We start from the raw sequence: 27,311 nt of genomic DNA on the forward strand, positions 1-27,311 counted from the left end.
GAATTTACTTTTGGGATATTTGTTAAAAAAAAAAAAGGTTTGGACATTTGACCAAATAGATTAATAGATCATTATGAAACAATACATAATTATCTATTTGACCATAATGACAATAAACTTTCAAAGGCAAATACAGAAAATTACATAGTTCTCAGCAAAACTTAGCTCTTAATATTGAGAAGACTTAGTTTTCCTAAATAATCAAAGACCTGATTAAAACAACACAAAGCACAGAAAATTATTTAGAATTTGTGCTTTCTAGGCAGATTGCTTAAAGGTAAAGAAAAGCCTTTCATAATCTCTTAACAGAAGACCAACTGTCAAAAATACTTTGTCCTTCTAATAGATTAAAGATAATGAAATTTTAGTTTTACATAAGTACACTACTGATTTTAAAGCTTAATTTTATAACCCTTATAATAAATTCATCCACTTTAAGCCAACTTGACCACACAAGGTAAGATATTCTCTCTCTCTCTAGTTTGTCCTTTTTCTTCTCTGTAATTTTGAAGTAACCAGTTTTTCTTTAGAACAAATTTACTTTATTTTTCCTTAACAAAAATGTGTCTTCATATCTTATACCCTTTTTTTATCCAAAAACACATCTAACTTTCCTTATATACAGAGTTGTTTCCCTGAATAATACTAGTAGTTTTAATCATATATATTAATTAGAATTTTTAACCTTTGGAAAATTAATTTCTCTTGAAAAGTAAGAAGTAAGGAATTGTGAACTATATGCTTACATTCTGCATTCTTTAGATTGGCAAAAAATACATTTCATAATTTCTAGAAACATGTGTCCTTTTTAACAGTATAATCTTTCAATATGGCACAAAACATGTTTACTAAGAAACCCAAATTTAGTTTTTCTGTAGGAAGCCAAAAGTAGAAAAGCCAATGTTCAGTAGTTAATGCTTCACTATTTTATCTTACTTGGAAATGAACTATATATTCAGTAGATTTCTATCTTTCAACTTAGCAAACTCTAAAATTTCAACTTATCCAAAACGTACTTGGGAGCCATTTTTTAGCATATACATAGATACATACTAAAATATATATCTTTATTATGTATATATATACATAATGAAATATAATTATTGCACCTAAAAACTCTTATCTAGTTTACAACTATCTAAATCATTAGGTCCCAACAATTATGTTTAGATGACTCACAAAAACTTCATGAGATTTTAGACAAAGTCAGCCATGATTGGCTAGTTTATTAATTAGTCAGCTAATTTTCTCACTGATACATTTTTCAACAGAGATAACATGATCTTATTTGACTAATCATCTCAGGTAGAATAAAAGTTGTTTGTGTGTATGATATTAAATGCTGATAACTCTGAAGATATGCCTATTTTAATTAAACCAACAAACTTAAACTAGCTTTAATACTGGATAATTTCCCAGATCACAAGACCCTGAAAAGCATTTGAGTTAGGGTCTATTATATTTTTGAGAAGTTTAGAATACTCAGTCCTTACAAGTGCTTCCCTTCAACCTAACTAAACAGAGCTCTTTTAAAAATTAATTTTGGCAATACCATATGGAGGTAGAAAAATATCACACATCTACAATATACACATATAGACACGCATAAACATATATACAGATGCAAATGGAGACCTCATAGCTATTGCCTTAAAAGTTTAGCCACGAGTCAGGCACATCAATATAAAACTCACTAGTTTACAGAAGAGCAGGTGGATCCACCTTTTGTTTTGGCAGTTGGAACAAGCTAAGTTCACCTGCTCAGATAGCTAAAGCCTTTTACCAATACTTGTGAAGAGGACATTCAAGATTTTCCATTAGCTTAATTTCCAAATACCTCTTCTTTTTTTCCCTTCTGATAAAAAACATTTCCCCAAAGCTTGCATTTTGAAGGATGGCTTCTAGGTCCCAGAGAAGATGGGGGCAGAAAATCTACATCACAAAGGGACAGAGAAATCATCCAAGTTTTCTCCAAGACGGAGTTTTAGGGGCATATTTGCTCCTGCTATCAGAGGTCTAGAGTAATTTAAAATTTGAAAAATTCCTTTTTTTACATGAAAGACAATTCTGTTTCCAATGTCCAAATCTTTCATAACATCTAAAAGCATTTAGAGATGAATAGGGGAGACTTGGGGATTGGTAAAGGTAAGCAGGATTTGAGTTGCTTTTAGAGCCACATTTCTGGTTTTGTAGAGATTTGCAAGACAAAGACAGTTGTTTCCAATTTCCCCAAAGAACTGATTTCAGTCTGAATATCAAGGAAATGATCTACCCATCCAAATAAACTTGCTTCTTTCTATCAGGGAGATTTCCAACTAAGATGGAAATCCAAAGATTTCTATGTTCTAGAACTTCAGGGTTTAATGTAGTATGCCTTGAAAAAAAAATCTGTATAAAACATGGGTAGAATTCAGGACATGTTTGCACGGTGTGTGGGGGTGATGAGTCCTACAGGTATTTATCAAGTTGTTGGGCTTTGGCTCCCAGTGTCTCCTCAGATCCTAGAGGAAAAGTCCAGCTACAACCTGGAGTCCTGGTAACCATCTGTGCAGAGAGGTTTTAGTTCTTCAACAAGAGGGAGGGAGGAAAATGGAAACATCAGTTTGGAAGTTATAGCCAGATGTTGCAGGAAACTGGAAGAATCGAAAACTTGTAAGGGGTTGACGAATTTGTGCAAGGTGACAAGATCTAGTACAAGTTGTAGGTAGGCATTGAAACTGGTTTTTCCATAGTGATGAAGAAACCAATTAAATCTCCACCTGACAAGTGAGTCTGCACATCCATCAGTGACCTGCAGTTTACAAAGATGTGCACAATAGCTCAACAACAATGAATAGAACCAGAATCTGATCACCCAGAGGATTTATTATAGTTTTCTATGAAACACAAAATTTCTCTTTACATTCATGCCCCTTTTGATCAAAGACAACCTTAAAGACGAATTATACTCAATCACAAAATAACACTGGCCTCGTTAAGGTTGGCCTGATAATTTACAAAGGTGCAGCAAAAATGCTAATTTAGCACACAGCCCTTTTAAAGTTTGCTTTACTGTAATTTTTTCATAGGGTATCTCTGGTTGGACTTACACAAATCTCTTAAGACTAGGAAGCCAAACCATGAACTTCTTGTCACATTTCATCTGCAGTACCTATGAATTTGGGTAAATCTCTCTCTTCTCTCTGTCCCCAAATTATTCTAAGGTTCCTAGGCCTGTCAGAAAGTGACCTTTCTTATTCACTTGTAGGTCTGGAGCCCTGTAAGCCAGGTACAAGGTCTGTTTTCCTAAGAGGGCTTTGTAAGCATTGGCTCCATAATAAAGTCAACATTAGCTTCTTAAAAGTATCTAGTAAAAGAGCATCATTCTCAAACATGACATTCCACCAAAGCCTTGGTTTTATTATATCCTGTTAACAAAGAGGAGAGAGAGTCTTCCCGAACCTATGCAAATAATTATACAGTCATGAAAATAAGAATGTTCAGCAAGAGATTCTTAATTCTAAAGGAGAAAGCAGGGAGAGGAAAGATAAATTTCATTTCTGTTTATAAAAGCACAGTCTACTAAATTGCTATCAATTACAGATGGCTTAAGGGAAAACAGAAAGGGGTTCTGTACATCTACAAAAAAATAGAACATTACAGAATCAGTAATATTCCAAACAAAACTCAAAATCATCTTTCATCAGATCTTCACTCAGTCCTAAGTAACTCATGCTCTGATTAATGTTGCTTTGCAATCTCATGAACACATCTGATTCTCTCTAGAGTTCTGGAATCTCTACTCACTTCAAAGTTATTTGAGTGATACCATCAGTCATCTGTGCCTAAGAGTACTTGGTTGGCAGAGTGGTTTTCCATGAGTCTCTGGGATAGTCCTTCTTTGTTGAAGACAAAACACTGGCCTGCAGCTGATTTGCAAGTACTTTCAGGTAAGCATCAGAGTAAAACAAAAAAATTATCTGCAGATGATGAAACACTTAGAATGACCAGGGTTAACTTATTACTGATAATTTTCACAAGTGAAAGATCTGATGAGACTCCATTAGAAAAATAATGCAAGTAGCAAGAAAATTTGTTTATGTGGCATACAAAAATGAAGTCAATCCAAAATCAAAGTAGTATTGCCTGAGAACTGGGCTTGCCTCTTGGCAAGCCAAAGAACAGAAGGAGGAAGGACTTATTACTTGTAGCAAGTAAGGAGAACACTGGGGATATTACCCAAAGCAGTGTCTCCCAGAACAGTAAAACTGGGGAAGTTTCAAGCTAAGGATGTATGCATATTCATGAGGGGCTTGAACAGAGGAGAATTCTGCTCAGAATTGGGGCAAAGATTGACAGCATCCAGGCTTCAGCAGACTGAAGTCTACAAGGGTCAGCAAAGCTCAGTGTCATCATTCCTTCGGTTCCAGTTTGTCTGGTGACTGAGTGCTCTACAAGGTTTGGATCTTGCACGCAGCTCAACAATGCTAATCTCCACCTTCAAAAAGGAACTGGGAGTCTTTACAACTGATACGTTGTCTTCGATATGGTTATCTCCCTGGCCTGCTAATAGCTGTTAGTTCTGAGACCTATTCTTCTGCAAGGGCAATCAATGTGGCCAGGCTAGGTCACAAAACGGCTTAGGCCTAAGATGGCTTCTCTTATGTTAAGAAAGCTATGTCTGGTTCTCTTCCTCCAGGGAACCCCTACCCTATATGCCTACAGTGGTAATAGAAGATTTTAAGAGTAAACATAGGAGGTAACATGTTTGTAAAGAATCATAGCTCTTTCAAAAGTGAGAGAACTTTGTTTTTCTCTTAAACAATGAAGAGAACATGATAAAGTCAACACAAGGCACAGGAAGTTATCATGATAAAATACAAATGCCTTCTAGGCATATTACTCAGTACTAATACTGTTTTACAACCTCTTATTAAGAACAGACCATAAGAAAATTTTGTCATTTTAACAGTGAGAACACCAAGTTCTGGTTTTGCATCAGTATAATATTTGATACTAAAGCTTAAAAACAATTCTTATAAATGAAGCCATCAAACCTTAGCCAGCTTGACAATGACAAACAAAAGTCCCTCTCTGAGAACCATTTACAACTTTCTGCATCCCTTCTGGTTTTTTCTACTTTTCTCTTTCTCATCCTGAAACAACCAGTCATTAACCCTTAGGATAAAATTACTCTCCCTTTCTTAAAAAAATACATTCTGCATACCTTGCCTACAAAGTTGTTCCTTTCTGGTGTTGTTTCTCCAAGTAGAGTCTCACCTACTGTTATGGGCTGAATTGCGTTCCTCTAAAACCCACGTGTTGAGGTCCTAACCCCTAGTGCCTCAGAATGGGACTGTATTTGGAGACACAGACTCTTAATAGTAATTAAGTTAAATGAGGTCATTAGGATGGGGCCTAATCCAACATGCTAGTGTCCTTGTAAGAAGAGGAAATGAGGACACAGTTACCAGTTAGGAAAGTGAGGGAAAGTAGAAACAGGAAACGTGGTTTTCAAGAAACAACAGTTCAGCAATAAATAGAGTCCTAGTTCCTCCTCAAGAGCTATACATAACAATCTGAGTTGTTCTGCAGAAACTAAGACCCCTACCCAGGTGGAGGATGGTGCCTACAGGCTGAGCACAAGCATGCAGACCCCAGACTGGTTGAAACCAGAAGGTTGAAGATTAAGACTTATCCTGAAACAACACCACCAACGAATCAGAAGGCAGTTCGCAAGCTGCCACCTTCACCTCAAATGTTGCCTTTAAAAACCTTTCAATGGGGGAGGGTATAGCTCAGTTGTACAGGGCATGCCTAGTATGCATGAGGTCCTGGGTTCAATCCCTGGTACCTCTACTACATAAATAAATCTAATTATCCCTCCTACCTCCAAACAAACAAAACAAATAAACCCTTCCCTGAAAGCCCTCAGGGAGTTCAAATCTTTTGAGTACAAGCTGCCTGTTCTCCTTGCTTGGGACCCTGCAAATAAATGCTGTACTTCACCACAACCTAGTGTCAGTAGATTGGCTTTGCTGCGAGGTGAGTGAGAGGACCTGAGCTCAGCTCGGTAACACTAGTAACAAATGTTATAAATCCTTTCATTTTTTTAATTAAATTTTTTAAAATAATATTTAAAACAACAGATCCAAGTATTATCACTTCAACATATAATATTTTAACATAAATTTAAATGAGATATTAAATTTTTTTCATACTAAGTCTTCAAAATTAACTGTGTATTTTAGGCTTGCCACATATTTAATTACAGTCTAGACACATTACATGGGCTCAGTGGACACATGTGGCTAGTGGCTACCACATTAGACAATACAATTCTTGAGTTTATGCCAAAGAGTAGAATTGCTGGGTTGTAAGATCTGCACATTTTCTGTCCCTTTTTTTAAAGATATAAATGTTTAATGATATGAGTAGACAACTGAAGGGTAAGTAAATTTGATCACCCTTTTAGAAATGAAAGAGTATTCTTAATAAGCATAGGGGAGGAAAATTTTTCCTTCTCCCCTTCTAGGTTTTTTGGTTATCTTAATAATTTAATTGACACAAGACAGATTAACAGGAGGAAAACAAACAAAAGTTTATTAACACATACACATGGGAAAGGCCCAGTTATTTCCCTAATTGGTACAAGTGCTCACCTTAAATACCATTTTCAACTAAGGAAGAAAAGAAGATGTGGAGATGGGGTGGGGGTCAGTCAGTTTGGGCAGATATCCGGAAAAAGCACACTAAACAAGAGGATGGTTGTTATGCATTGATAAGAGTTTCTAGAGATTTGGCCATCCCTCTTCCTGGAACAGCAAGGGTGATTTCCCTTATATGTAAATATCTTTACAAAATGGTTATTTGTCAGAGCATCTCATCTGCAATTTCTTAAAAATAACCAGTTTAAAACAGTCTTTATGTCAAAGAGGCATAAGGAGGTGGCAAATTTTGCTCCCCTAAATAGAAATACTAAGTTTTGACAATTAAAAAAACTTGAAATAGCCTTGACGTAAGCAGAATAAGAAAAAATTAGTTAAGTGAGGATGGAGGAAACATGTTTATTCTAGTGGAAAGAACCGACAGGCTTAGTTTCAAATACTGAATTAATAAAACTTATGAATTTAATTTCATAAGGCAGTATTAGGGTTTTAGCATAATTGCCTTCACAATGGCTTTACTTAAGGAATTTAAAAACACCATTTTGTCCCTTAGTAAGAAAAAGGTCATCTAGATAAGCAGTAGATGGAAAAAACAAATCACAATTACTTCTTTTCTAGTTCTGACCAAAATGTAAATTCCATGTATATTTGCAGAAGATATCTGGGGTCCATGCTTTTTTCCGTGAGAAAAACATAAACCAGTTTAAAAGGGGTTTGTGAACAAGGAGCTCCCCTTGTTCTAGGTCTTGTACATAATGCATTATTAGAAGATTCCTAAATAAAATTAAAGCAAGATGTTCCAAGATTGTCATTGGAGGGGGACATCTCCTCTGGGAAGAGGCAAGATTTACTGTCCTCCAGGAATAGTTCATTAGTGATTGTAGTGACTATGCTGTTGTCAGTCCAGCTGGCCTGCACGGTGCTGCTTCACTCAGTAACACCCTGGCACAGCGGTGGGGAAGAGGACAGAGCAGTCCACCCAGAATACTCCAAAGTCTAGAAGAGAATGGGCCAGGTCTTCACAAGAGACAGGTGGGTTAATATGAAACTCCTGTGCTCTACGGTGTGGCTAATTCACTCTCCACTTACTGGGCCCTGTCATCCTGTGCTCTGCGTAGACTGTCTAGCAGCCACCCCCTTCCCGAGGACATCTAACCCCATCAGGTCCAAAGCCCAAGAGGGTGAGCCTCAGAGATTCAGTGGTTCCCAGCTCTGCTCTCCCTGTTCACGTGTCTTCTTGTTAGAAGGCGGGAGCCAGGCAAGCCTCCTGTTACAGGGAAACCCACCCACTCACAGGGTCTCAGCTTTACCCGACAGCCCCAGCAAGATCCCGTGGGCAGAGAACTAACCGTACAGAGTTAGTTCCTTCATTTACTTCTATATATGTGTGTTAAGTGAATAAATGATACCAAGGTAAGAACTCGTTCTGCTCTCCAAGAGTTAAAAATCCAAGGGAAGAAAATACATACACAATATTCCCCTTGCTGTAAAGGAGACTGCGCCAACTTTAATTGGCACAATGCTATGTGTTATAAGGGCGGGAGAGAGGTGTTTCCTATTTTGTACAGCACTGTGGATGGTTCCACAATTTAATTTAATCTCAGTTTTCATGTGAAAATACACACGACTGTAATGAGTTTTTAAAAATACTAAACTTAGTAAGCCAGGCTCATCAGGAAAAAGAATCCTACATGGTCACCTCTAAACTTTAACATGATACAAAAGGCCTTGGCATTAATTTTTTTTCTTTTTCGTTATAAAACGTATTTTTATTTTTAAAATCAGAAAAGACAGCCCTTGTCGCGTTTCCTGCCTCCGAGGAAGAGGGGATAAAATTTTGAAGACTTCACTCACCCAGTGCCCAGTCCTTAACGCGGTTCTTTCAGCTAAGAACCCGGGCAAACCTGAGGAAGCAGAGGAAGTACGCGGAAGCCGGCCCTCCGTCCAGACCACGGAGAAACGCAGAGGGCGCGCTGACCTCGGCCAGGAGCCCGGCGGCCGCCGCGCACCGGCGGAGGTGGGCGCGACGGGGATGCGCTGGGCGGGGCCTAGAGGGGCGGGCCCACGGGCGTGGCGCACGGGCGCTCGGGTGGGCGGCCCCAGGCTGGGCTGCGCGGTCCCGCAGCGCCCTCAGCGCAGTGCGGCGCAACGCAGCGCGGGGCGAGCAGGATCCCCGAGGCCAGACGCTCGCTGCAGGTAACCAACTCCCCACAACTTCCCCAGCTTGGCCTCTGGCGGCGGGGGAGGGATGAGAAGAACGGGAGGGAGGGAGGCGGTTCTTAGCCGGGGCCCCGCTGCGCCGAGTAGGGTCGGCTCCGTCCGGGAAGAGGAAGCCGAGCCTGGGTAAGGGGGAGAGGACGCGCGGTGGGAATCCGCTTCGAGCTTGTGCGCCCCGGGCTAGGGATGGTACAGGGTGCCCTGCCTCAACCCTACTCTTCCGTCGGGTCAGGGGAGCCAGGGGCCAGGAGTCTCGTGCCCAGTGTCACCTGGAAGCCACTTTTTCTGGTCTTCTTTCTGCTGGTCCACACAGCGAGTAGAAGCTTAAGAATTGGAGTTGGCGGCTGAGGGCGTGGAGAGGCAGGGAGCAAACTGTTACTCTGGGCCCACGGGCCCAGAGGCTTTAACTTCATTTAATCCTAACTATAGCCCTGCGGAGAGGCACTTACGACTCCATTTTATTGATAAAAAAGCCCACGCCAGGATGATAAATGACTCACCCTGGGGCAAAGCACTGAAAAAAGACGCTAGTCGAGTGGCTCCGAAACCCTCAGGCGTCTACCTCTCTTCCTGGTCCCTCTCCATCCCTCACGTGCAAGTCTGGGGAGCGCGCGCTGCTGGGCTGTGATGACACAGGTGATTCTTCTTAAAGACTACCTCTGCTCCTGCTCCCTTCCTGGGTTTCTTTTTGGTTTTGTCTTGTTAGCACGCAATTTCTGTTTTTGTCTCTCTCTCTCTCTCTCTCTCTCTTTTTTTTCTTTTACGGGAAGGTAATTAGGTTTAGTTATTTACTTATTTAAGTGGAAGTACTGGGGATTGAACCCAAGAGCTTCTGCATGCTAGGCAGGCACTCTACCACTGAGCTATCCCCTACCCTGTTAGCACCCAATTTCTGATTTAAATTTTTCCAATTTTTGTTTATTAGCTTTTCAAGGTGGAAGAAGCTCTCGCTCACAACTCTTTACCCCCTCCTTGCAGCCCTTTCTCTCGATGCGGAGGAAAACCCAGAGACCCTTGCCCGCCACACACTCCTGTCTTTCCCGGTGGATGAGGTCGCCTGTAGATCCAGGCTGGGCTCTGCGGACTTCCCGGTTGGAGGTGAGTTTTGTAGTCACTTGGCATCCCACACACCCTTGGGTTTGTTTCTTTCTGAAGAGAAGAGAGTCTTCATTTTACAAATAGTAGAACAAAAGGCAAATTGGGAGGATGCACCTTGTGCAGGGAAAGCATGGTGCCTTGAGATGAGAAAAAGGCCACAGCTTTTTGTGGTCTGTATTTGGTGAGTGGTAAGCGGGGCACCCGGTTAGGGACTTGTATGCCACTCTGGGCACTCTGACCCCCCTTTTAGAGCTGTCTGAAAGGCAGGTTTGTTTTATAGAGGGGAGAAGGAGGGCTGAATGGTTTTTCAAGATCATTGTAAATTACCTGCTAGGAGCCCAGGCAGTTCCAGATGCCCCCAACCCGCCGTTCCTGCCAGAGGTTTTGGTAACAGATTTCAGTTATGGCAAGAAGGAAAACCAAGCTCTGTGGATATCTGCTATTGCTTAGTGGATTTTTGGAGGTCTTCAGGATGGTAGCTGTGGGAGACTTTTGAGTTCTTAGAAATGGCGAACTCCTCTGTTCAAAACAATGTAACATATGGTGAATTTACTTTTACAAAGTTTTACTGGTAGATGAAAGAAGTCGGTGGGCTCCCCCCCCCCCCCCATTTCCTGGTGAGGATTTAAAGGTTGCCTGTCAGCATCTCTGCCCTTCCTTCAGCCTGACCCTGGAAAGAACCTTCTTAGCCTTGGCCCCAAATATGCACTGGATTCCATCCGTCATTAATTGTAGTTCATCCTTGATTGGCTAGAGGACTGCTTCAAGTCACAGGTTGCTTTTCCACTTGCAATTTAGTTGCTTAACACTGAAAAATGTTTTCCTTGAGAACAATCATCTATGATACCAACTCTACAGATCCGTAGGGACTGAACAGGTAATGCGTGGGAGAGCGAGATGGACCTTGGTTGGTTCCCAGATGACCCACAGAGGACCTGCCATCATCTGAGTGGGTGTCAGCCATTCTTTCCCCATAACTGTGCAGGAATTCTGGCCCAGTGTGGCCAGAGTGCCTCTCCCCTGCCCCACCCTCACCCCCAGCGAGCTGAAAAATTTTATTTTTTTAAAAAAAGTGAAGCCTGATTTTAAACACTGGCTTTTTTTTCTTTTTAAACACAAAGGATGAAACCAAATCCGGTTCATCTGTCATCTATTTTCAGATTTTTTAGAAACTGCTATACCTAGTGATTACATTCTCAAGTGAATAAAAAAAAATCTGACCTATGATATAAATATTGTACATTTTTCATGAAAGAGGATGGTAGGAAGCAAATTAATACTATTGAGAATGATTTCTTATGATTCTCAATTTCTATTTTCTATGAAGTGTACATTAGTTCACTGAGTAGTCTTTTTATGGTCCAACCAAGGATGTATGTCACTATTCATAGGTCTAACTCAGCATGTCAGACACCTAACTCCCTGCCTTAAAAAGGGAGTTCCCAAATGACTATTCTTATACATCAGGTGTGTTTCTCCTGGGGCCTGTCTGTATTCTGAACCATGGTGGCTTTGACACAAGAGGTGTGGCTTAGGGTTGTCATATATCCTTGTTGTCTATCTGTGGCAAATGCATGTATGATTAGACCAGAGTTTCTCAACTTTGGCACTTTTGACATTTTTGGCCAGGTAATTTGCTGTTGTGGGGATTGTCCTGGGCACTGTAAGATGTGTAGTAGTGTCCCTGGCTTGACCTACTACATGCCATTAGTCCCCTCCCTCTAGTTATAACAACCAAAAATGTCTCCAGACAGTGCCACATGTCCCCTGGGGAAGAGAGTCACCCCATTGAGAAAAAAAAATGAGCCAGTATTTAAAATGCTCTAGACATTTATTAACTAACCTGTAAACTAAACACAATTAACTTTAAACTTCTGATGACTAGAGAAGCTGTTTGTAAAGTTGAAACATCTGACATTTAAAATATTTTTGTAATAAAGGTGACTAACTGATGTTCTTCGTCAGTGGCCCTGTGTGTCCTGCCAGGTTTTACCTCCAAAGAAATTTCATGAGTTTGATGCAGCTGTAAATTTCTAAAGTTTAAAATGTGGAAGCTAAAAAGAAATTCTGCAGTGGTTTTCATTTTTCTGTTTTTAGTATACTCGATGTCTTTCAATTTTTTTTAAGGTGATGGAGGATTAGTGGACCATGGTTATTGATTTGGAAAAATTGACACAATCCCTGTTATTAAAATGCCAAACAAAAAATTCTAAGCAAAATTTTAATAATGAGATGCAGTGTAAATCATGTTCAGAGTAGAATTTAGTTTTAAAAGAAATTAAAACCTTTTTACCTCACAGCAGTAACCAAGACAACCATATATTTCTGTAGACTGAGAAATCTTAACTTTATGAAAGAGAACTCTACATTATATTGATATAACTTATCAGAAGAAAACTTATCTTTTTTAGATCTTACCTTGGGAGGTTGAAAACATTGCTGTAGTTACAAACAATGTATCCTTAACTAGGGATTGGCTATTCATTGGGCCCCCTCCAGAAATCAGGCTCATTGGTAAGACTTGGGACTGGCTACGTAATTTGTGGGGCCCCTTGTTTAAACATGATGAAGAATTTGAAGATGGCAACAGGCAGCTGAGCATTAAGCAAAGCGCACCCAGGAAGCTGGCCCTGGTCAAACTCTGTCCATAGCTCAAAAGAGGATTGGGTCACAAATGCAAATCCAAAGAAGGAAGTGTTCCTGCTGCTATGAAGTGCCCAGAGTTTCTGATTCATTGATTGTCCTGATGTTTCCAATCAGAAGTCTACATGTATCTGATAATCAGTGCACTCAGTTTACTAAGAACTTCATCCCATGGTTAATTTTTCTTTTACTAAGGAGGGGGCCAAATTGTTAGTGAGGATCCTGGGTACCTGAGTGACCTGTTTATTCATTAAACAACTACTTACTGAGCACCTGTTAGATACCTGGCAGTGCCAGCTCTGGGGCTATGGTTGTGAATTAGGTGTGTGTGTGGGGGGAGGGGGTAGTCCCTGCCTTTATGAACCATTTAGTCTAGTGGCTCAAGGAGTGGGGACAGACACGCACATGGTCATTAGGCCCTCACAGTCATATGTGGTACTTCAGAAAAGCACAGATGTCCGGAGACCATTTAACCTGGGGACCTAACCTAGTTTAGGGGAAGGGTTGGTTCCCCTAAAAAGAGATACTTAAAATGAGGCCTTAAAAATGAGTAGAATGTAGTCTGGTGAATTAGGATTTGAAGTTCCAGACTGGATGGTTGAGACCAAGGAAGGAATGTGACTTAGGATGAGGCCTGTGGGCCACTTTTTCGGACAATGGACTTTAGTCAAAAGGTAGTGGGAACTTATTGAAAACTTTTCAATGGGAGATGAGATGCTTAGATTTGGATTAAAAACGATCATTGTCACTGCTGTGTTTGGAGGGGTGGGCTCTGTTGGCACATATGGTGCCTTTGGGCAAACCAGAAAGAGGCTTCCCTTCTGGGTAGACCAGTTAGAAAAGATGCACTGCTTGTCCCACTAGGTCAGGCCAGAGGCAGCCCCCTGAGCCAGTCACTGTGCGTGGGCACCCTGGGGAGCGGGGAATGGGGTATGGTGGTCCAAAAGGCTTTTGCAGTCACCCAAGGATAGAGAGGGAGCAGGGGAACAGGGGGAAAGAGAGACTGACTTTGTAGTTGAAACCAGTACAAAGGTAATATATATAGTTGGTGGAGAGGGTGATATCAAGGATGATTTCAAAGTTTGGCATAAATAACCAAGTGGGATAGGATGGTGAAACCATTTATGGACAAAGGACACTAGAGAAGGAGTGGGTTCACACGAGGTTGGGGAGGGAAGATAATTCCATTTGAATGTGTTTGCTTGTGAGACATCCAGGTGGAGTCGGGAAGTAGGCAATGGGAACTCCTGAAAGAGATCTGGGGTGGAAATAGCTATTTGGGAGGTGTTGCAAATAAATAATCATTGCATGTGAGAAAAATCATCCATTGCTCACCTACCTCAGTCTGTAAGATCATGAGATGCTTAAAAAAGATCATCCAAAGAGGGGTATGGAATGGGAAGAGAATGGGGCTGGCCCTGCAGAGTTTGAGCATTGTGCTTGGAGGAAGAGGAGAAGCTGTTGAAGACTACTGGGAAGCCAGATGCACATGCAGGTTAGGGAGAAAATGTGAGATCTGTGGCTCTTTTTCTTTTTCTTTTTGATTTGTTTTTTTCTAATTGAGATTGGAGGGACTTGACTATGTTCTAATGCTGTTGGGAAGTTTCTGGTTAAGAGGGAGAGGCTACAGATGTGGAAGTGAGGGATGAATGCTAGGGCCAGATTTCAGACAAGATGAAAGGGTGGATTCCAGAGCACAGGCCTGGAAATTGGGCTTTGCTGGAAAGTGGGGGGGGGTGGTGGAGATGGATAAAGGGGCCTTAGATTTGGGGACCAGAATTGTGAGGACTTCACTTTTCCCTGGAGAAGGAGGCAAAACCATCTGCCAGGTTCGGTGTACTTGTTTGTGAAGTGAGAGATTTTGTCACGCCAATATTTATTGAGCTTTTTTTTTTTTAAAGTGACACTCATTTATTTATTTACTTTTTTTTTTGAGAGGAGGTAATTATGTTTACTTGTTTGTTTGTTTGTTTATTTAATGGAGGTACTGGGGATTGAACCTAGCACCTCGTGCATGCTAAGTACAGGCGCTGCCACTGAGCTTTCCCCTCCCGGACTTGGTGAGCGTTTTCTAGTGCCGCACACCGTGGTAGGCTCTCTGGATGGTGTTAGGAATGCTGTTGTTACCATTAGTTTTGGCCCTTGTGATACAGTAAGAAATTGTCTCTAGTTCCTGACACAGAGTTTCTAAAACCCTTGGCATTTCCTGAGAGATAAGGATGATAAAAACATCTTTTGTTATTCCCAGAAGACCTCCTTTCCACACCTGGGCTTATGCTAATGAGGTGGCTTAGGTGTGTGTATGGAGGGTAGTGCTGGGGGAGGCCCTAGGTAGCCTCAGGATGGGACTGGTCACCAGAAAGACCAAGGTATTAGACTGACCTTTGGGAAGGGGAGGAGGTACCTAGGGATTGGGTTATAAAAACACTTTAACAATGCTGTTTAAAGAGTTTCTGGTTGATGAACCCATCAAGGTGCTAAGCAGGGAGGGGTGGCCTGCCAGGAAGCTCTGCACCCTTACCACCCACTCTGCCCTGTGGATCTTTTCTATTTGGCTGTTCCTGAGTTGTACCCTTTTTAATAAATGGTAGTAGTAAGTTAAGTGCTTTCTGGAATTCTAGCAAATTGTGCTAGCAAATTTTTGAACCTGGGGTGGGAGGTGGGGCCATGGGAACTCTCAAATTTGTAATTGGTCTGGGCACCCCATTTGCAGTGGCTTCAGAAGTGAGGGCAGTCTGGTGGGGTTGAGCCCTTAATCTGTGGGGTCTGGGCTAACTCCAGCTAGTTAGTGACAGAATTAATTTGAATGGTTGGGTACCCAAGTGGTGTCAGAATTGGTTGGTGTCACAAGGAAAACGCCCCCACATTTGGTGTCAGAACACCAATCCCCCACCAGAGGTTTGTAAAAGCAGCTCACGCTTAGCCCTGTGTACCTGAAGTGGCCTCTTGCCACCTTTCCTCCACGTTACTTCCTGCCTTTGACCTTATGCTTGGTGGCTAAAGGCGATAATGCTCACCTGAGAGTTTATTCCTGATGGACATCAAGGCCCCCCCAAGGGGGGGGAGGTAAGGCTTCTGGAGGGGAAGGGCCTTCTCCAGTTCCCTCCTCAGTGTGCAGGCCCAGGTTCTCCAGGGTCCCAGCGATGGCCATGCATTAGGGAACACCTGGGAGCTTTTAAAATTCCTGCCCCTCAGGTCAGACTCCAGACCGATTGCATCAAATCTCTGGCAGAGGAATTGGTATTCTTTGCAACCTCCCTGGTAGTTCTAATACGTGTACAGCCGAGGTTGAGAACCACTGACCCGGTGGCACCCAGACTGGTTAAAGCCATTCTGCCCTGTGGCGCTCCAGTCTGTCACCTAGAATTGACTGTATTTGCTGATTGTGTATAAAAAAATTAGGTTGAGACCGTTATGAACCAGATAGATTGGCATCCAAAGCAGGATGCAAATGACAATTCTTTGGGGTGCCAAAGGAAAGTATAAGACCTTTTATTTATAATTTTGTGAACATTTAAGAAAGAAATCAAGCTGAATTGCTGTTTAAAGTCTGTATTGCCAGTGGTGCCTTCTCAGTCTAGTGTCCTGTACGGGGAGGGAAGTGTGATTTCCTAAGGAGGAGGAGGAGGTGGGGGTTCCTTGTCCAGGCAGGACCCTCCTCACATGGCTGCTAAGCATACTGTGAAGTATTGCGGTGGGCAGGTAACAGCGTATCACTGAGCAGTTTAGTTTTACAAACACAAAGGCTTTAAATCGGGGCATTTCTCGAATGGTGTGCGAGACTTAGCCCTGAGTGTGTTACAGGTGTCCTGAGATTCGATTTGATTCTCAGCTTTCTCCCTTCAGCCAGTGACGTTTTTGGACGTGTCCAGGCAGAAGAAGGATCTCCGATCCAGAGAGTAGAGGCTTTATACCCCTCTGTCATGCTCGTGGGGGGTGGGGGGTGGGGGGTGGGGTGTGATCATCTCTACACTGCTGAGCTTCCCTAGCTCTCTTATAGGCACACACCTGAGGGCGGGTGAGTTCACAGATATCTGTGCTCTCTTTAACAAGGAAAGGACGGGTTCCAGATTTGCTGCCCTTTCCCAGTCTTGCTATGCCTGTCAATAGTTGCAGATACTTCGGAGAACAGTCCAAGATAAATTGATTTTCAAGGAAAATTTGTGCTATGGAGACATTTGGAAATAACTACTTGGAAATGTTCTCATTACAATGTGAATAGGTTAACAAGAAGTATGGTAGATTTGTGAGTTATCAAAACTCTCTCCCCCGAAAAACTTTAAAAACTCGGAAACAGAATTGGCTACCTGTTAAAATCCTTTAAGTGAAGAATATCAATGAGTTTTGAATCTATTTATGTGAAATTTATAAAAATCTGACCCCTAGTGACTAATTTGCAAGGATATTTGATTAACACTTACCAGTTGAATTTCATCAAGAAGCTTGGTATAATTGGTGAATAGGTTGAAAACTAAGTATGAGATTTAGGAAGCAGAGCTAAGAGTGTTCTCTTGTTCCCCCAGCCATTAAAGCAAAATATTACAGTACACTGAGCTTGAAGCCTCCCTTCAAAGTGCTCAATCACAAAGTCATTAACCAGGAGTTTTCAAAAATAATGAAACATATTTAACATATTGCTTTCATTACAAATATTAATAACAGATTTGTAGTGAGCAAGTTTTGTGCCATAAGTGATTAAGCTGATAGGTTTTATTTCCTCCTTCCTCCCATCTTTTTGTCTTGTAATACACATCATGTAAGAGTACATATGTACAGTAGTACAGATAATTTTTAAAGAAATATACACATATTGAAGTTACTTACTGAAGCTTTTACCCCTAGTGTTTGTACTAAAAATTTTGCAAGCTTATTGAACTCTTGAGTCAAACTGCTCTCTACACACACACACACACACACACACACACACACACACGATAGTCTGAAAATTTGCTTTCCTTGTAAACTTTAATCTAAAACTGCCTCTTTCCTGTGATAGGCTCCCGAAGTTCATTCAGTGGAAAGTGAAATTGCTATTAGAGTAAAAGTAAGTGCTCAAACTCTGAAAAGTAATGAACACCGTATCTTGTTTCTCTTGAAATACGTATATTAAACTTCCTTTAAAGAAGCCACTTTGAACACTTTAAAAGGCAAATCAAAAAAACCATGGAACTTCCAGAAATCTTGGGGTCTCCTTTGCTCTGGGACACATAAATGCCTTACGTTATTTAAACATAGGCCATGGGGTTTACCATTCCTTTATTCTCTGGCCAGGAGAGTGCCATTGTCCATGAACCCGTACATGCCAGTTTGGGTATTTTAGGTGAGCTGAGGTTGGTTGAAGGCTGCAGTTCTCTGGGCAGCTGAGGGTTAAAAAGCCAGTCTCAGGTCAGCTGTGTCCTGTCTTGGAGCTCTTACTGCATCTCCCACAAAAGGTTCACTTGAGGCATGTGTGTCAACATTCCAGCAGGATTCAGCTGACCATCAGATTCAGCTGACCATTGCGGCTGCAGTCAAGTAATCACAAATTTTCTGCAACCAGCAGCTAGACCCAGGAATGCATGTAGGGCACCATCCCGGGCTGTTCGACGTGAATCCATCCACACAGATGGTGCACCCCATCTCAATCTTTGTTCACTCTCTTCTCGTATGCTATGTGAATCAGAATCATTAGGCTCACCTGGGAAGATGCAGTTCTAATGCTCCTTCCGCTAATGAGCAAAACCTGTGGTTTGCAATGAGCCTACCTGAAGCACATGTAGTAGCTGCAGCTAGAGTGCGGCTGTCCCAGGAATGACCCTGCTCTGGGCTCTCCCCTCCCCAGCTGCCAGGGTAGAGGTGAAAACCAACACTTTTACATCTTACTGGCTAGGCTGAAGTATTTTACAAGTACACTACAGTCCGCCTAACAATATTGTGTTGGTTGCCTTTTATCAGAGAACTTAGGAGTTCCCTGAAGGTAGAAGACATGGCTGTAAAAATACAAGATTTTCAAACACATGCTCACATCAAAATGAATGCCTTTTAAACACCTTGTTTGGTATCCATGAAACCAAGCAGGACCCCCTGGGACCCTCCCAAGTACAAAGCCTTTCTATGTCCCCAATGCTTGCTTGTAGAAAAAAGATTTTATCCGCCCGAACCTCTCCTGAGTTTCAAATAGTTACTAATTAGAGGGGTGAGGGAATGCAGAAAGAAAGGAAAGGCAGTCAAGAAACAGTAGCTTTGTAGTATATTCTGAAGTCAGGGAGTACGCCATCTCCAGAAAAGAATTTGAATAATGGCTGAAACTTCCCTAATTTGACTTTAAAAAATTAATCTTCACATCCAAGAGGCTCATTGAGCTCCAGATATACAAGATGGGACAGTCACTTTGGCAGACAGTTTCGCGTTTCTTACAAAGCAACTTACAGGCTATTCAACCCAGCAATCACATGCTTAGCTATTTACTCAAATTTGAACACGTATGTAGAGGGACAAGGTCCTGGTTCCTCCAAAAGGGAGATCTGAGCTCTTCTCTGGGGACTAAGGCCTCCATCCAGGTGGAGTATGTTCACTTCACATTGAGCACAAGAATGTGGACCCCAGACAGGTTGGAACCAAAAGGCTGATGATTTGAGATTCTTGGAACGCCACCCTACAGACCTCCCCCCAAATTTTGCCTCTAAGAACTGTTTGCCGAAAATTATTGATTGAGTTGGGGTTTTTTTGTTTTTGTTTTTGTTTTTTTGAGCATCTGCGGTCGTGAGCTCCTTGTCTGGCACCTTACAGTAAAGGCTGCACTTTCCTTCCCCACAACCCAGTGTTAGTAGATTGGCTTTACTGTGCATGGGCTGGTGGACCCAAGTCTACTTTGGTAACATCCATAATGTTTCTGGCCATTTTGAGGATTGTTCTCTGTGCTGAAGGGGACCAGTGTTTGATGATAGATGTGATTTTGAAGCATGGTGAAAGTTAGCCTTGTCTGGTAGATTGACCATGCTTGGTAATAGCAATTATTGTTATTTTTTGGGTGGGGAGGTTAAAAATAAAGTGTAAGTGTAAGAAAACATACACTAGATTTCTTGTTTTGACTCATACAGAGATTTTCTTTCTTTTTTTGGTTATGAAATTTGATCTGTATTAAAAGGAGATGAAAAAAAAAAGGAAGCAATGTTTGATGGCCATTGACCTTGCAGGAATTAGATTTCCCACCTGGGCCCCCTTGGGCAGCCCTCCTGTCTCCCCTCCCCCATGCTCCCCCACCAAAATGAGTTGAGGTAAACAGTAGCATGTGAAAGGGCACATTGCAACAGGGTGACGTTCAGGGTGAGCCTCCAGCCTTCCACTCATTATTGACCCTTAGAAAGTCACTTGTCCCCTGAGTTCCAGCTTCTTCATGAGTTAAAGAGGAGCATGGGACTTGAAACTACTAGCTGGAGTTTTTCCTTATAGTCTGGTAATGTGCCCCTCTGAAATTTGTTCTTGGTCAGATAGGTTTGAGAAATGCTGAGTACCATGTCCCTTGTCCCTGTCTTTAAATATTCATGGTGAACATTACTATCTTAAGGACCATGAGAAGGAGGAAGTCCAGGAGTACAGCATCATGTCTAACTTTGTTTATGACCACATATCTCTTAATTTATTGGGCCACAGAGTCCACGCCATCCCCCATGACCCAGTAACTGCCCCCAGAGCTGGTGTTTCTAGCAGGACTAGATGCTGTCTCAGGTTTCTTTCAGCTCCACAATGAATGCATTGTTTTCAAAATAGTTTTTAAGTATATTGACCAAGCCTATAATTTCCCCAAAAGCCTAGCAAATAACATTTGTGTGAATTCTTTGAGACCAGGGACATGCATTATGTATGATTGTGTTTTACCCCAAGAACCTAGGATTCTGTTTTGTATAATAGCTGTTTGTGTGGAATTAGATTGAGTGTATTCAAGTATTTGTTAATAAACTTGAAACAATTTCTCATTTGGGAGGAGATGTCTGAAAAAAGTTACCCTTAGACATGAATTAAAGATTTGAACAGTGTCCACAAGGGAAAATATAAACAATAATAGTGAATAAATTGCTAATGTTCATTAAAGGCTCATTATGTATCAAATATAGTATAAACACATTACAGGTTGGCTCACTTATTCTTTATAAAAACTGATACATATGTAATGTGTGTGTGTGTGTGTGTGTGTATAATTCTTAACCCAATTAAATTGCTTAAGATTTCTTATTTTTTTAAGTGAAGGAGCTGAAACTTGGAGAGGTTAAGGGCTGACAGAAGTCTGGGTTGGTGGATGATGGTACCCAGTTTTTGAACTGGGTAGTCTGGCTCTAGAGTTGAAACCCCTCTTTTCTCTCACATGTTACTCAAGAGAAAGTATTGAGCCACTGATAATTAAAGAAATACGGAATGAAACCTCTCTGACATATCATTTTACAGTTGCAATATTGACAAAAATAATTATATAGGATATGAATATGTGGTACATAATTAAGATAATTGTAAATACAGAGAATATAGTACTCCGGTTATTACTGGTGGCAGATGGTTCATTTGAAAGACAGTCAACAAAGAAATTTATACATTTTGACCGAAGAGTCCTTCTGGAATTCATCCTTAGGATAAACTAAGAGAAAACAAAGACGTGAGTATATTCAAACATGTTCATTGCTCATGTTTGTGTCAGTATGATTTGGAAATACTGCTAGTGTCCAACCACATGGCACACACTAATTGTGGCAGAAACAATGAAGACATTTTGATATCCATTAAATGAAAAAAGCAGAATAGAGAACTGAATCTCAGCTGCTGTCACTTCTGAGCACAACTGTAAACCAGTGGTGCCCCTGGACAGGCATCAGAAGGGATCATGTAACTGGACTGAGACTGTAAATAGGTTTTTGTTTGTTTGGAAATTACCTTTACCGTAATGCTTTGCAAGCATATTTGACTGGAGCTTATGTTGGAGCACTGGGGCCTTTTAATCTCAATTTACAATTTTAAAAAGGTGAAAATTAAAAAATTCAGACGTTACAAAAGTGTTTGAATAAATATTTTCCCCCTACACCCCCCTCCCATCAGAAAGATGGTCACTGAATAATTTTGGGTGTGTGCTTCTCAAACTTTCCAGTGCACATTTACAATCTATTTGGAGGCTTGGTTTTTTTTTTTTTTTTTTTCTTTTTTTTTTTTTAAATGGGCTAATTCTGTGCAGACTAAAGTGTAACTCATCTCTGAATGCCAGTTCATCTCAAAAACCTTTCTCTGTGTCGTTCCACAGAGAATTCCTTCATCACTGGTTTGGCAATAATTTCAAATTCAACAACTATAGCTAAATGTCATTTAGATAAAATGAAAATGTTGGATGAAGTTTGCCCCTCAGGTTTGTGAAGCTTCTTAAAGAGAACATTCAGAAGTCAGATCACAAGTGGGTCTCTGAGGGTTGAAGAGGTTGCTCTGATGTACTTTTGGTCTGAAGTCTTCAGGAGGAGAGTTTGTCCTATTTACACCCACGGGAAGAATTGGAAGGTTCTGGGGCTCCTTGTAAGGTTAAGAGGTAGGGTGAGGTATAATTCGAAGCTGTTAATAACTGGATTCAGTGTTGTTCTTGGCTGGAATGTGAGACTGTTCTGCTCCCTCTGTCCTCTGGGGAGTCAGCTGTGGGTTGAGCCCCACCTCACCTCTTTCCTGCTGGTGAGACAGAGCACATGACCAGCAGTTGGTCATCAGAGCAGCTAAAACCTCAGTTTCCTTAATTGTTAAGTGAGAATAAAAGTGGCTACACACAGGGTGGTTGTGAGAATTAAAGAGAAAAAGTATGTAAACAGAACTTGCTACCTCTTAACATTAACTATTTCCTTAATTCTGCAATAACTATGATTGTAAGAGCACTATCAATTTAATAATCAGTTTTTAAGGAAATTATAAAAAAGAGACCACCACAGTAATGAACACATCATGGATAAGTGCATCAAATGCCTGTCAATTTCAAAACTGTCAATGTGGGGAAAAAATAAGTTCTCAGACTTGGGGAATACAGTCTGATTAAGATTTTGTCTGGTGGTGGGACTTCCCTGTCATCCTCTGCTTTACTGCAGCCTTCCCGTCCCTCACCATCATCCATCTGCTAGGGAACAGCAAAGTGCTTTCTCACTCAGGAGGAGGAGACACCTAACGAAACTCATCTGCTCTTGTGCACAGATGAGGAGACTGAAGTACAGAGAAGTTTAGAAAGGTAGGTTAATCCTGAAGACAGGATAAGAGCCACCCAGCATGAGGCAGTCCTTTGGAATTTCCTTCTAGATATTCATCTGTAAGACCCAAAACAGAGTGCTGTGAATTCATGTTACACTTACTGACAGACTATAATTTGGAGCATTTAAGCACTGTATTTTAGTTTCTTTATCTGGAAAAGACTGAGTTAGAAGGCACATTTAACAAAAAGCATCCAAGATACTGCCCTACCTTTTTTGGATGAAGGGGAATGGATTTTGAACATTTAGACTTGTTTGTTTAAAACTTTTTTGAGTCCTTATCAGTTGAATAAGCCTCTACAAGGCCCAGGGAACAGTGTGAGTAAAGATGAGAAGGAAAGAAGGCTGAGACTGGACCCTGATTACTAGGAGCTGACCAAGCACATCTTGGATCAGCTCAGAGCTGGGGTTATGTAGAATTAAGTGAGATGACGGTGATAACATTTGTTTATTGAGCAACTGCTCCATACCAATCGGTATATTAGTTGCTTTATAGTTTTTTAAAAAAATAATCACCACCAATCAAATAAGGGTATTATAAGCTTCACTTTTCAGATGCAGAAACTAAGGCTTAGAGAGGTTGGGGGATGTGTTGAAGCCACTCATTAGGATGTGGCATAGGTAGGGTTTATATATACTTGTGTTTGACTTCACACTGTTGTTTTGCTCTGTGGTTTCTAATCATGAACAATGTTTAATTTCAAACCAGGGGCAATCATTTTAGTTAAGAGGGACCACGTGCAAGAGGTTGGGCTGGATTTTAACATGTTGAAGGAAATTGGGCAACCATTCTTGCTAATGGTTAACTGGATATTTTTCCACAGAGATGGAGAGTATTTGTTCTGACAATTAGGTTTAGCAAGCCAAAAATCCAAACACGTGGTATCACCTGGAATTTTGGGACTTCCTCTAAAAACAGAAGGGAATTTAGTATTTTAGAACTAGAATTTTTGGAACCTAGGAAGCATTCTAATCCTGGCATATCTAAAACTGAGGTTGTTCAGAAAACCCAGGACCTGTGGGCTGCATGATGAGTGGGTGGGACAGAAACCATGGCCCCTGTTAAGATGTCTCTGTTTAAAAATTTTTTTTTAATTTGTGGCCTTGTCAACCACATACGCTCTGTGCCCTAGTTTTCTCATCTTTACAATTAAGAGTGGGCAAAATGAACTTTAAAGTACCTTTCAAATCTAAAATTCTATTTCCATAAAACTATGGTGTTCTGTTCAGTATTATAAGCTACCTAGTATTAGATTTACAAAAAAAAAAAAAAAGGAAAGAAAAGTTTATTACTCTTCAGTCTGGAATTTTGAAGTGAACAATGAGATCATTTATACCCATCTTGGCCTCTAGCAGTAACAAGGTTGAAGATTCCTTCAAAACACAAACTGTGTGTGTGTGTTGGTGTGCGCGCACACATAAACAGATGTATTTCTGTTCAAGTCTATCAAGGTCAACCTCTGCGAATGAACTCTACTGCCTAAGAGGACAGGTTTTTCTTTTTTTCCCATTTTGAAGTTAAGTTAGCCATTACTCATACTCGGGTAGCACTAAAGCCGCGTTGGCAATAAAAAACACACTGGTCTTTGAGAGGGAACCGGACAGATGATCTTTGTTCTTTGTCCCCAAATTTTCATGACACCAGACTTGAAGAGGTCCCTCCTTCTTTGTGTGTTCGAGCAGACCTGCCTATACTCCTAATATAGTTCCTTCAATGTCTGTCTGCTCTTAATTTAAAAATCCTTTTCTAAGTAGCGTTGTTTGCCTCAACATACCTACTCTGAAGGTGTCTAATCAAGTTAAAAGCCAGCGGCATCTTTTTAAAAATCACAGCAAAGAGGTTAAAAGAATAATAACCCTCAAGGTTAAGACTGTGTCACTAATGGAGTCAGGGAAAATTCAGTGGCATTAAGTATGTTCACAGTGCTGTTCATCCATCTTCAGTATCCATTTGCAGAACTTTTCATCATCCCAAACAGGAACTCTGTACCCATCAAACAGTAATGTCTTTCTCCCTCACTCCGCCTTGGTTACCTCTATTACACTCTCCATCTCTCTGAATTTAATTACTCCGGGTACCTCCTGTAAGTGGAATCATACAGTATTTGTGTTTTTGCAACTGGCTTATTTACTTAGCATAATGTCTTCAAGGTTCTTGTATGTTGTAGCTTGTGTCAGAATTTCATTACTTTTTAAGTCTGAAGAATGCTCCATTGTATGCATATACCCCATTTTGTTAATCATTTCCTTTTCCTGACTAGTAATATAACGCCTTACTTCTGATATTTCAGTACAGTCATGGGCATTTCTTTTGGCTTCTAAGGGAATGGATACAACTTGTATGGGTAAATCCATATGTATTTCTAGCACTAAATTGTAAATTTGAAATGAAGTTGAGTGAAGGATATTGAGAAAACACTGGAACTAACAGTAGTGGGATTAGTAGGACCTTTTTAGCTGTAGGAAACACAAGTGGTAAGTCTTAAGGGACACAGAATTGTAGAATTCTGTGTGACTTAACCAGCCGTGTCCCCGCATCTCCTTGTGAGCTGGAGCTGGTATCTTCAAACCCTGCTTCTTGCCCATGGGCCCCGCTCAGATGGCCAAAGGACACAGACAGCTCGGCGGGGTGGAAGGTAGAGTCCCTGAGCCCATCCATTTTAGTGCATCGTGTCTGGCCCTGCTGGTGCCTTGTCCCCTCCCCTACCTTTCTTTTTTGACTCCGTTAATGTATATGTCTAGGTTCTTGGAAAAGGGACTAACCCAGGCCAATTATTGAATCTTTCACCCATTTGAGCTATCATTGAGTATTTAAAGAGAGGTCTTGATGAAGAGCATTGGTCTTTAAACACAGACATTCGGGGTGTGTGTGTAAAAGGGGCGGACAAGGAAAAAAAGGCATTCAGAGAACAAACAGATCGAGCCTACTCTCTGGGCTCTGTGTGCTTATGGTTTGCCTTCCCTTTGCAAAGGAAATTTCCAGAACAGTGTCTTGATTCCTCCCAGTTCCCTTCCTGTCTGGGCGTGGTTCGGGCATTTTCATTATTACTCAGCACATTTGATGGAAGAGGGGCATCCCAGGGAGGGCAGAGCTGGCCCTGGAGCCCGGCCACCACCACTGCTGCTGTGCAGGACCTTTCTACAGCCTTCCAGCTGCTTCTCAGAAGAGCTTTTCATGATGAGTGACAATTTTCATCATTTGGGGCGTGTGTGTCCCCTGTTTATCGTGAGTATGCAGGGAAGCCTCTGGGGTCATGAAACAGGAGTGGTCAACAGCCATTACCTCTTACTCACCTTCCTCCTCTTTTTAAAACAGCTTTTGTTACACATCGCAACCTTGTCTTCCTTCCCGGCTTCCTTTCCTTAAGACTTTCACTCCGTCAACGTGCAGAGAAAGTAAGGATGCTTTTCATTCCAATTTCCTAATAGCTCAGTCCTACCCATTTTTCAAGATTCAGGTCAGTTGTAATTGAGGAAACCTTCTTGGAAGCCTTTCTTTTCCTCTAGGTGGACTTGCAGCTTTCTGCTCTGTAGTGCGGACTGGAGTGTGTTTCAGGGGTCCTGCCAAGCCGGCCAAGGCAGAAACCATAGGTTTCAATTCCTCTTTTAGGCCATCAGCTGCCCTGTGTCCCTGGCTGGGCCTCAGGGGAGAAAGCGGTAGTTCCTGAGAAGAATAAATACTATTTCCAGTCATGAATGAAATGCAAGTGTTAGTTATTTAAATGGCATTTTGTTCCACAGTAATGTAATGAGAGTGAAAAAAAAATTCTGTAGAACTTTTCATGCCATTAATTCAGGCATGGAAAACTTTTTACTTATTTTTTCTTTTTTTTTTTTTCCTTTTGTACGTGACCACACAGATGAAAGCTAGTGTTATTTAGTTTCATTTCATTTAAAATTAGGGACAGGTCATTGAGAGTTTTTTTTAATTTGACTATTTAAAAAAATTTTTTTTTTATTGAAGTGTAGTTGATTTATAATGTTAGTTTCAAGTGTACAGCAAAGGGATTCAGTTATACATACACATACATATATAGAGACTTTCATTAGTCATATTTACTATGTTTAAAACATTTTTATATAATTATTAAATATGCTTTAGCATGGGATTAAACAGGTAATAGGAATGTGAAAAGAAAGGGAAAATGGAAGAGAGGAAATTTTAATATCCATTCTGCTTACCAAGGCTTGAAAATACTGGTTATGTTATATTAGTTATGTTTAAAAGCTAATTAACGATCTTCATAGCTCTTGGTTTTATCACTGCCTTTAAGACTAGAAAAATGTAGCCTTTATTTTCATCAAAGTTATAAATGTACATTGCTTGAAAAAGCAGATATTTTCACAAATGTGCCAAAAACTATCAAAGGTCTTAGATTTTACGCTGCTTGAAAGCTAACAAGTCTGTCACAGTTTTCGTGGGTGCTGGCAGAAGACATAAGACTTGTGGGCCAAGGACAAAGGACAGTTT

At 41.0% G+C, this 27,311-nt stretch overlaps 1 protein-coding gene across 9 annotated transcripts in view; it reads left to right on the plus strand.

Moving 5' to 3' along the window:
* The first annotated feature begins 8,712 nt into the window (after nt 1–8,712).
* GCNT1 (glucosaminyl (N-acetyl) transferase 1) overlaps nt 8,713–27,311 on the plus strand; it is a 143,581-nt gene continuing 124,982 nt past the window's right edge. For 8 of the 9 annotated variants that reach the window (XR_004319284.1, XR_004319285.1, XR_004319286.1 and 5 more), the window contains exons 1-2: nt 8,713–8,843; nt 9,843–9,962. The gene's annotated coding sequence lies outside the window, so the exon portion shown is untranslated. Of the gene's footprint in view, nt 8,844–9,228; nt 9,501–9,842; nt 9,963–27,311 lie in introns of those variants that run through there. The other variant, XM_006189004.3, reaches the window with a different exon arrangement.

The sequence above is a fragment of the Camelus ferus genome, chromosome 4 (assembly GCF_009834535.1).
Source record: "Camelus ferus isolate YT-003-E chromosome 4, BCGSAC_Cfer_1.0, whole genome shotgun sequence".
NCBI classification, from domain to species: Eukaryota; Metazoa; Chordata; class Mammalia; order Artiodactyla; family Camelidae; genus Camelus; species Camelus ferus.